Here is an 11,907-nt window from a genome sequence, read left to right on the forward strand (position 1 = left end):
ATTAATAAATATTGTTAAAAGACAAAATCTAATTGAGTAAATTTAATGATCTTATTGGCTTTATTCACTGATTTATGAATTGGGAAGCATCTCATCCAGCAGATAGAAAGATGCTCTGAAGATCTTTACAGAATAGAAGACTTTTATAGGAGGAAAGGAATGAGACAAGGAGAATAGATTGTTACATCAAAGAGCGGATGTTCACCTTCCTCTGGGGGAAGGCAGCGATCTATCAGGAAGATTACTTCACTAGTGCTGACCAGGTAATTCCAGATTAAGCAGTGAAAAGTCACATTCCTAGCAGAGGCTGAAACTGCAATTAGGTTATGTAATAAGTTGGTTTACTGATGTAGGTCTTAGCACAGGAGACTGTTTTGGGCCTATTCTTAAAAATATTTTTTACTGATTTCAGAGAGGAAGGAAGAGGGAGAGAGAGAAGAAATAACGATGAGAGAGAATTATTGATTGACTGCCTCATGCACACCCCACACTCCGAATTGAGCCTGTAACCCAGGCACATGCCCTGACTAGGAATCATAGGTGATCTCCTGGTTCATAGGTCAGTGTTTAACTACTGAGCCATGCCAACATGGGCAGGGTGCCTATGTTTTAAACACTATATGTTTGTTTGTATATACTTATAAATATTATAATTATATAAATATTATAGTTTATAAATAGCACTAAATGATTAATACTCAGAACTAAACAATAGTAAAAAAAAAGTTGCTTAAGCTGAATGTATATTATCTTCCTTCATAAACAAAATTAGATAATTTCCTAGTTCCATGTAAACTATAATTCAAAGTAATTTTTTTTAGAAAAGTAAAGGTATCTTCTTCCTTCTTCCTGTCTTTTCTCCCTTCCCCCTCTCTTGCTCTCTTGTTCTCTATTTCTCCATTTCCCCTCAAAATATAATATAAAAAAACTTCTGAATTATTGAATTTTAATAGTAATATGGAGAAGTACCCAGTAGTTAATCAAATAAAGTTTTCTATTTTTTATTATTTTTTAATTTTTTATTAATTATGGTATCACATAATTGTCCTCATCCCCCCATTCCTATCCCAAACCCCTTCCCACGTATGCCCCCTCCTCCCCCCCTGTTGTCCATGATCTCTGGTTAGGCTTATATGGATGCACAAAGTCCTTTGGTTGTTCTCTCCCCCTTATCCCCACTCTCCCCTACCTTCCCTCTGAGGTTCGACAGTCTGATCACTGCTTCTCTGTCTCCAGGTCTGTTTCTGTTCATCAATTTATGTTATTCATTATTTCCCCTAGATGTGTTAAATCATATGATACAAGAAATACTTGAAGCGAAACTGAGACAAGCCATATGGTTATGTTGAGAGGCAAATGAATCAGTCTATAGTGAGTTCCTTTCTGGGCCAACAGTTCTTTTGAGTCCCAATTTCAATGTCAAACAGTTCCTTATGTGTACATGTCAGCCATGATATTTCAGATTTGGTTGGTGGACAAATTGTGGTGATGCAGGTCCAACCGTCTCTGGGCATCCTTCAATGATGCACAACTGCTGACTGCAATTATGGCAAGACGTTGTCAGCGTCTTCCATTTCTGGACATTTCTCTTCTGTCTTCATGGCTGAAGCACTCCTGTCAATTCCTCTCTGTTGCAGAAATCCACTTGGTCCCAGAGTTGTTTTCTGAAAATATACAAATATATTCTCTACCAAAAGTTAATAATGGAATATTTTCTATAAATTTGACTCTGAATCCTCCCCCCCCCCCCCCCCAAAAAAAAATGATTTTCCTCTAGCTTGTTTTGACACTATGTATGTTTTTCATGGGTATCTTGGTGTTAGCATCTCAAGTGAAGGTTAATTTTCTAAAGTACAAGTTTTCTAGATGTAATTTACTCACAGAATGTTTTTCCAGGTAAAAATCAGGCCCCTTTTTAATTTAAATATTAGGAGGTTTTTGGAAATTTTATAATGTAGTCTTGATAGTTTTTACATTTTAATTATTTGCTCTAAAATATGACTGCTTTAAGTTCATTACATGTTATGCAATTTTACCACAAGATGAACTGCCAATAAGGATTTTTGTTAACACTTTAGGAATAGCTTTTTGTACAGTACAATCAATTTTTCTAGAATATTTGCTTATTTCAATTAGCCAATTTAATTTCCTCTGAGAAATTGACTACTATTCAACTGTCAAACTCATGAAATAAAATAGCACAGAAATGTAATAGAAAAATACCAAGAAGCAAATTCCAAACATATTTGATAATGTTAAGATAAGTTTGATTTATATTGAATAGGCACATATGAAAAAGAGAGTTTGTGACTTTGTTATGCTGGTTGCAAATGGGCACAATGGTGGATGACTTATTAGAGAGTAATACCAAATATGTATTATTGAGAGGCCAGAGTTAGAAAATGCTTCAATTCTGTCTTCAATGCTCAGTTATATTTCTAATGAAGCCCTTAATATTGTTATTTTAATTAGTTATTATATTAAGAATATATGTGTTTTATAATTAGTTTATGTTATTTATATTTAATTACAATTATAACTAGTGTGGTCCAGTAAAAACATTTTAAGGCATACAATTTAATTTATTTAATTCAAAACAATGTATTGAAAGTCTTCCACTTATTCATTCAATTCATCCACTAACCACCATCTTTATGTAAAATATTTGTATAGGTTAGCAGTTAACACAAAGTTTGGGCCCCATCTTTCCTAGCAGAATGAACAGATATTTAATAATAAACAGTTTAAAGGCGGAGCTTGAAGATGGCGACCGAACAGTTGGACTTGTTCTGACTCTGGTCCCAGAACAGATAAAAGTAGCATCTGAGTCGCTCAGGGAATGTCGATTGGCAGCTAAGGGACAGTGGAATTCTCAAGGAAGGTAAGGAAGTGTCCGCTGGACAGGATTTCCTGACCAAGCGGCCAGCACTGCGGCTGCCACAGCGAGCTCTCCCAGCGAGCTCTCTCGGAGGGAAGGCTGCGTCATCTTACCAGGAAAGGAGGAGTAGCCCTGAGGCCTGGAAAACCCACAGCGGAGAAATCCATCGAGCAGCTGAGATGCCTGAATCGGCTCAAACACGTGGATTCAAGGGAGTTCTTCAGTCACCCACGGAAAGGAGAAGGAGCACCACATAACCAGACATCCTGAAAAGAGAGGCCATGGGGAGACAAAAACATAGTCCGCACATGAAAGGAAAGCAGGCATCACCAGAAAAGGAAGTAAACGAGTCAGAGGCGAGCAGCCTACCAGAGCAAGAATTCAGAATAATGATCATAGGATGGCTAAAAAGAATGGAAGAGAAATTTGACAATAACCAAAAAGAAATAAGGAAGAACCATGAGGAACTGAAGAAGAACCATGAGGAATTGAAGAAGAACCAAGAAGAAATGAAAAATGACATCACTACCATGAAGAACTCAATAGAAAGTATCAAGAGTAGACTAGATCAAGCAGAGGACCACATCAGTGAGCTAGAAGATAAGATGGAAAAAAATACCCAAGTAGAGCAGCTTCTAGAAAAAAAAGATTAAAAAGCAGGAGGAGAGCCTACGGGAGCTTTGGGACAATACAAAACAAAATAATATTCAAATATTAGGGGTTCCAGAAGGAAAGGAAACTGGGGTAGACATGGAAAAAGTATTTCAAGAAATAATGACAGAAAACTTTCCTGAAATAGAGAAGAAAAAACCCACACAAATCCAAGATGCTCGCAGAGTCCCAAGCAAAATGAATCCCAGAAGACAGACTCCAAGGCACATTATAATCAAATTGGCAAACACCAATGACAAAGTAAGAATCTTAAAAGCAGCCAGAGAGAGACAGAAAGTTACATACAAAGGAACCCCCATTAGACTAGCAACTGATTTCTCAACAGAAACTTATCAGGCCAGAAGGGAATGGGATGAAATATACAAAGTCATGCAAAGGAAGGGTCTGAATCCAAGAATACTGTACCCAGCAAGGCTATCAATAATAAACAGTTTAAATGTTGGTTACAAGTGTGGTGTGGTATTTAATAGAGAAGTTTAGGCTTATACTAGTAAAATAGTGCATAATGGGTATCTGAAGTTATCTTAAAGGTCAGTAAAAATTTCCCTGAACAGTTGTTTATATTGAGAGCTCAAAAATTCATGAAGATTAATTTAATTTTACATTTTAGTTTTATTTTATTATTTTACTTTATTTTATATTTGTTAATCCTCACTCAAAGTTATTCTTTTCCATTGATTTTTATTTTATTATTTTTTTAAATATATTTTATTGATTTTTGTACAGAGAGGAAAGGAGAGAGACAGAGAGTTAGAAACATTGATGAGAGAGAGTCATCGATCAGCTGCCTCTTGCACACTCCCTACTGGGGATATGCCCGCAACCAAGGTACGCAACCACGTACCTTGACCGGAATCGAACCCGGGGCCCTTCAGTCTCCAAGCCGACGCTCTATCCATTGATTTTTAAAGGCAGTGGAATGGAGGGAGAGGAAGGAGAAGAAAGAGACAGATACATGGATTAATTGCTTTTCATAAGGGTCGCAATAGGGGCTGGGATGGGGCCTAAAATTCAGGTAAGGGCTCTTGACTGGAAATTTTGCTCTAACCACTTAGCCACACTGCCAGGACTAACATAAAAATGATAGTGGTAAAATAGGGTAGGGAGGAGGTTGCATGCAAAATATTTTAGGAAGAAGAAATGTGAGGAGCAAAATTCTTTTTAAAAAATATATATATTTTATTGATTTTCCACAGAGAGGAAGTGATACAGTTTTCTGCCCTGCCCCGCCCTGCTATCGGCCCTGCTGTTGGGAGCCGCAGCAATGCTTCAAAAGAGCCGCATGAGGCTCTGGAGCCGCAGGTTGCCAACACCTGCACTAGAATATGCATAAAGGGAAATTCATTAATTTACATTACTAAAAAATCTATGATTCATATATCACTGTGAAAGGCTGAATATAGAAATGGACAATAGCCAGATAATATACAAAAATAAAACTCTGACCCAAAAACCTGCAGCTAGCTTCCCAGGAAACTAACTTATTATCAAAAGCAACCAGACCGGGAAGCCAACTTGCTGTAAATCAGACTTGTGGGATCCAAATTGCTATCTCTACCACAGTCCAGGAAGCCAAACCATAACTCCTATAACCATCAGCCCCAAATGGCCAGCACTTGATGAATCACTGGCAGTGTCCCTATTTTTCCTCCACTTCCAACTTAATATATATATATATATATTTTTACTGATTTCAGAGAGGAAGGGGGAGGAAGAGAGAGATAGAAATATAAATGATAGAGAGAATCATTGATCATCCTATATGCCCTCTATTGGGGGATGAGCCAGCAATCAAACATGTGCCCTGACCAGGAATCCAACGGTGACCTCCTGGTTCATAGGATGATGCTCAACACTGAGCCACACCAGCCAGCTGGGCTCCACTTCCAATTTAGAAACAATCAGAAAGCCAATTACATAAGATGCCTCACTTCTACTTAGCTCATTGACAGATTCCCTGTGCCAACAACCTCCAGTTAGGACACACCTATGACCTTCCTTTTCCCCCCACTATAAAGCTTTCTCACTCTTATATCTGCCTTGGGGTCTTTGCCAAAATTCAAGTGACAGTGACTGTTTTCCTTGCTATAGCAAGTCTGAATTGAATTGCCTTTGCCTCTTCTCATTTGGTTGGTCTTTGTTTATTAAGTTGGTCTTTGTTTATTTCCACAACTGGATTCAGGGACTCGCAGAGCCATCAGTAAACTGGATCTCTTCTTCTTGTTCTCTCCACATTTTCACATCCTAGTCAACTTAATTTTATTTTTATTTTTGTTCACTAGACAAAATGTCCATAAGCAAGTTAAGGCTAAGATCATTTTATAGATAGAAATCACAGATAAAAACACACCCAGGATAATCAAAGTCTCATCTTAACTGCAGGTTTATTTCTGAACCAATAATTGTTTCTAAGAGGGTGATTCATGAGTTGGGTTAATAATTTTATTTATATAAGGGGGAGTATGGGAGGCTGGGGGAGGTCAAGGGGGAAAAAAAGGAGACATAAGTACTACTATTTGTAATACTTCAAACAATAAAAAAAATGAAAAATAAAAAAATAAAAATAATTAAATAATTTAAAAAGATTATTTGTATGTAGGATTACCATATCTAGAGAAAATAAAGAATGCCTAGTTTTATTTGAATTTCAGGGATTCAACAAGTACTTTTAAAAATATATAAGCATGATCCCTGTAACAATATATAAAAAAAAATATTTTATGTATACCTCAAATTTAAATTTACTATCCTATATAATAAAAGGCCAGCGACCATAACAACATAATGACCTGACACCAATCAACCAGTCATGAGGTGCCTTGACCACCTTTTGTTCTCTCTCTCCAGTCCACAGGATCAGATAGCTGGATGGCCAAAGCGGAACCATTGGGAACTGGGATGGATGGTAGTGGGGTGAGACTGGGGACTGGTGAGCAGGTGGAATGCCGACCTCTTGGTCCCCTCGCCCTGGCCTGCTGGCTCAGATCAATCACCCAGCCAACAGGGAGCCAGGGTGGTGGAGAAAGCAGGGTGGAACTGGGATCTGGTGAGCAGGCAAAACAAGATAGCCTTATAGACATAGTAAGGGTTATTCTTTTCAATACAGAATTTTAGTTCAATACTAGTTCAATAAAGGACTAGCATATGAAAAGCATAAAAAAAAACTTAACAAAAACTAAGTTGGGCATAGATTTATATGTGACAAAAAAAATAAGTAAGACATATAGGCAATAATATATGAAGATAGATTGGATTCATGTTACAAAAGATACTTAAGTAGGATACAAAAATACTAAACATGAGAAATTGAAAATGTTTGATGCATTAAAATTAAGAAAATATTTAAATCAAAAGTTACCAATAGGAGAATGCAATATGAATTATAGAATGAGAGAAGCTATTTGAAACATATATAACCAACAAGAGACTTATGTCTAATATATGTTTTAATAATTTCCTATTGAAAATTTCTAAATACAAGGCAGAGAGCCAATGGAAAATGGACAAGAGACTTTAGCAATCACTCTACAAATCATAACATCTTAGTGGCCAATAAAATATGAAAAGGTAACCACTCTTATTTGTTATCAATGAAAAAATAATTAGTCACTGAGATACACATATGAATAGATCAATTTTAAAAAGTTATAATGTTGGCAAGAATTAGAAATAAGTGACATTCTCAAGCACAGATAGTGGGAGTATACATTGACACAATGTCAACAGAAGCATTCAATGTTGCTTACTAGGATTGAAAATGTAGGTACATTTCTTAAGACCTAGTAATTTCACTCTTATTTATAATAAAACAAAAACTCATGTAAGATTCCAAGAAAATCTATTTGTAAACATACTTATAGAAATTTTACTCATAAAAATCCAAAATGTGGAATAAGTAGAATGTTCATCATAGGAAAGTTGCCATTAAATTTTGTATATTAATCTACTGGGTATGTGTATATACACTGAGTGGCCAGATTATTATGATCTCTGAACACATAATAATCTGACCACTCAGTGTGTGTGTGTGTGTGTGTGTGTGTGTGTGTAAATATATATATAATTATTAGAGGCTGGGGCATAAATTAGTGCATGGGTGGAGTCCGGGCAAGCCTGGCCATGGGGAGGGGACATGGGTGTTTAGTTAGTAGGCCTGCCTGCTGGTTGAACTCCTGGTCGAGTAGATAATTTATATATTAGACTTTTATTATATAGAATATATACTGAGTGGCCAGATTATTATGCGTTCGGAGATGATAATAATCTGGCCACTCAGTGTATATTACTATATTTCATTGTATACACTAAAAAAGAGGAAATAACTATATATATATATAGACATACACATATAGATCTTATAGCTAAACTGAGTTAAATAAACCCAACATGCAAACATGTTTGTGTAGTTCAGTTACATAATTTAAATTTTAAAAAGACCAGATTAAGTGATAATACTAGAATTTAGGATAGTTAGAAATAATGATCAAGTTATTTATTTTCTCATTTCAGTGATAATAATATAATATAATAAACACAGTGGCTCAAAGAAGGTTCTAATCTTTCTCTTAATTTTGGGGGTTAGGAAACTAGGAAAGAGCTAACAATGTGGTTCTGGTATTCTGTACCATGTGGCCTCAACATGGCTGGCTAATATTGGAAGATCTCCTTTCCAGATCTTCTCTTCACCCAGTTTTCCTTGTCCATCCATACTCTTATTATTTCTCATTTTTAGGGTGTTTTTTTTTTTTTTTTATAGCTTTGACTTTTCATAATATGCTTGTCTCATGGTAGTCAAACTTTTTACATGGTCGCTGGCTTCCAAGAAGAATTCATCAAAAAGATAAGAAGCATAAGCTATAACTTTCATGCCCTGGGCCCAGAATCTGACACCAGTTTAATTTCTGCTATGTTATATTGGTCACATAAATAATAGACATCTCCCAAAATGAAGAGCTGAAATATTTAATGGAAATAGAAAACAAATAAATTGTGATTCTCTTTAGTCTACCCCATGTAGTAGCAATTTGGAAGAGACAAGACAGTGGTTTTAAATTATTTTTAAAAATAATTATTTTCATTGAAGTAATAGTTATAGGCTTATTTAATTTATTATAAGTTATCAAGCTATAGACTTGTGAGATATATTTTAATTTTAAAAAGAGATCAGATGCTAGGTTAAATTAATTTTAATGAAAGAATATTTGATGGAAAACTTGATCAGGTTAAAAACTAATCTTAAGTATGAGGTGGTAAGAAGTTTTAAACTATTCAGTGAATATTTTATGTCTTTAATATTTCAGGCATTTTTCAAAGACTTAGACATTTTTAAAATATAGGAGAAAAAGAGAGAGCTAACAGTATAAAACTTCCAAAAAATCTGGAGAACTCTAAATCAAAGAGGAGTTGAGACCTGATCCCAGTTTCAGTTGTAATGGCAAGAATTTGAATGAATTATAACACTTATTTTCTCTATGGATTAGGAAACAAGATTTGATAAAATGACAAAACTTCAACATTTGGTGAAATATATATATTTATAGACTAGAGAATATCATTGCATGTCAATAGGACAGAGTCGATGAGAATTAAATCTAGTTACCTCATAGACAAACCACTGATAAACAATGATAAAGAAAAAATCTTGAAAGCAGGCAGAAAGTAATATTTATGACATTACCTCAGAAGAAGAATCTAATGACTGCAACTTCTAATTAAATCCTCACAGCCTAGAAAATAGTACTGTCTTTAAAGTACTAAAAAAAACACACAAACAAACAAAAACCAAACAAACAAACCATCAAAAAACTCACCCGCCAAAACCGGTTTGGCTCAGTGGATAGAGCGTGAGTCTGCGGACTCAAGGGTCCCAGGTTCAATTCCCGTCAAGGGCATGTACATTGGTTGCGGGCACATCCCTGGTGGGGTGCGTGCAGGAGGCAGCTGGTCAATGTGTCTCTCTCATCGATGTTTCTAGCTCTCTGTCCCTCTCCCTTCGTTTATGTAAAAGATCAATAAAATATATTTAAAAATGAATGAATAAATAAATAAATAAGTAAATAAATGGATGTTCCACGCAATATTAATAAAGCTTTTAAGTGGAAACATTCAAATCCCTATTGTCAAAAATTTAGAAATAACAACATGAAAGCCACTAGATCAATAAAATTAGTATTTAGTAAGAGTTTATGTGCATATAGAGCCGTTTGTGAACTGGGAGCTTTCAATCTGAAGCCAACATGAAGCTCAGAGGCATGACATTACATGCTGGCTAATTATAAAGTGCAAATGAGGAAGTTGTTTAATCTTTACAGTGATTGTCTATTACAATGGAGGGGGGGGGGGCCCAGACAGCAGGGGATTAGTTAAAATCTATTATCTTACACTTTTTAAGAAGATGACTTAAGTTTATTTTATTATTATCAAAGGCATTTACAATAATAACCTAAGCTAAGTTTTACTTAAGTGCATGAACTAAGCTAGATTTAGTTCTGCTTATGTGATATAAATGGTTTTGTCTATTCAGGGAATTCTGAAATCTGGTCTCCATTTTTAATTTAATTTAAACGCTGTCACCAGTAGAACAACTTATTGCAATAACTAAGGTCTATTCCTATAATTAAATGTGCATCTGAAATATAAAAGAACATCACAGATGAATCTCACAACATAATGTTGCCTGAATAAAGTCAGACACAAAAAGGAACATATTGAAATTACTACATTCATAAAATATTCAAAATAGGATAGTCATTAGTACTGCAGGGAGGTAACGACAGAAAAAGGACAAGGGTGAATAAAAGTAGGAACATGTGCTTTAATTTTGTAAAAGTTCTTTGAACAGTATACTCAAAGTTCACTTTATAACCTTTATGCTGTACTTAAATAGCATAAAACTTTAGAACATATGATTTCTCTACTAGGTATGCAAGTATCTTGTAATACAGCTTTCATTATTCTTGCTATATCAGTGAGACAATTTGTGTGAGACAATTTTCAGGAAAACTATTTTATAGGAGGAGGGAAAAGGCATGAAGGTTAGTAAAATAAGAAATAAAATCAGAAAATGGTCAGTTAAGCTGACATTATAATTAAGCAATAGTGAAGAAAATTGTGCAAATTATACATAGCCAATAAAGAGACCCTATACATAATTTAGTATGTTACACATTTAGCAAAGGATAGGCAGGAACAGAGGAGGACTTTTGGTCCCATTCATCACCTAAAACATAAGTACATGCTATATGCTAGAGAAAGAACAATTTTTAAAATAGACTCTGGTTGATCTCTCTGAATGTGGCTATCCCAATGTCTTCTATCTTAATGCCACTTCTTTCTCAGTACCCTATTTTCTTAGTCTTTATCTCCCTGAGCATCACAATGGTCCTATCTTGGGTAAGGAAACACTTTTATAACACCCATCATTTTAAGACTTGTTTTTCTCCTGTGATAAAAACATTTTATCCTTTGCTAACTTGTACCTCTTCTCTATATTTTCTTTAGGGAAAACATGTATCCCATTTCTAAAACACTCCTGCAATAAATGAAGAATACATGGATCTGGGTGTAGAATCTCTAATGAAACCACACTTCAGCTAATCCTGCTGAAGAGACTACCTAACTTCCAATTAGCATAGACTGGTTCCCTAATTCTGAAGATACTGGACAACTATCAATTTGTTTACTCTCCAACCTGTTCAATCATTTACTTATGTGCATGAAATAAGCTAGTTCACTTCTATATGTAAACCCAGTCCTTCAAAGTAAAGATAAGAGAACAGGGAGGTGCTTCTGAATCAAAGGTTACTTAGATTACTCTGAACTCCATACTGTGCATTGAGAGAGAGAGAGAGAGAGAGAGAGAGAGAATCCATGTCTTCCCAACTTTGCATTTCTAAAATCATGTATAAGAACCATAAGTGAGAAAATCTGTTCCCCCAATACAAGGTTACACTTACTAAAGCCTTCTCATGCAGAGAAGCAAGAGGGCCAGACTTGGGAGACCTCATTGGCCCTCAAGTTCTAGTCAACACATTTACAAACATAAGTCATATTCCTCCTCCATAAGATAGCATCTTTTTATGTGGAAAACTCTACCCAACCTTTTCTTTATTCTTCTTCTGAAGGTAGAGCTAACTAAGTCATATGTGCATGGAGATTTTCTCATTGTAATTTCAATACCAGCAAGGGAGGTTCCTCTTACCAAGACAATGAGAAATGGAATATGGCAGCCACGGTCCAGGCTTTCAGACAAGAATAACACAAGGATCTAAGCAATCCACACCTTTGTAGTTAAAACAACCCAAACTAATCCATGCCTGATTTCTCCCCACCCTTGCCTTTTTCTGTCTGGTTTATCT

This window comes from Pipistrellus kuhlii, unplaced genomic scaffold (assembly GCF_014108245.1).
Source record: "Pipistrellus kuhlii isolate mPipKuh1 unplaced genomic scaffold, mPipKuh1.p scaffold_m20_p_3, whole genome shotgun sequence".
Classification (NCBI taxonomy): domain Eukaryota; kingdom Metazoa; phylum Chordata; class Mammalia; order Chiroptera; family Vespertilionidae; genus Pipistrellus; species Pipistrellus kuhlii.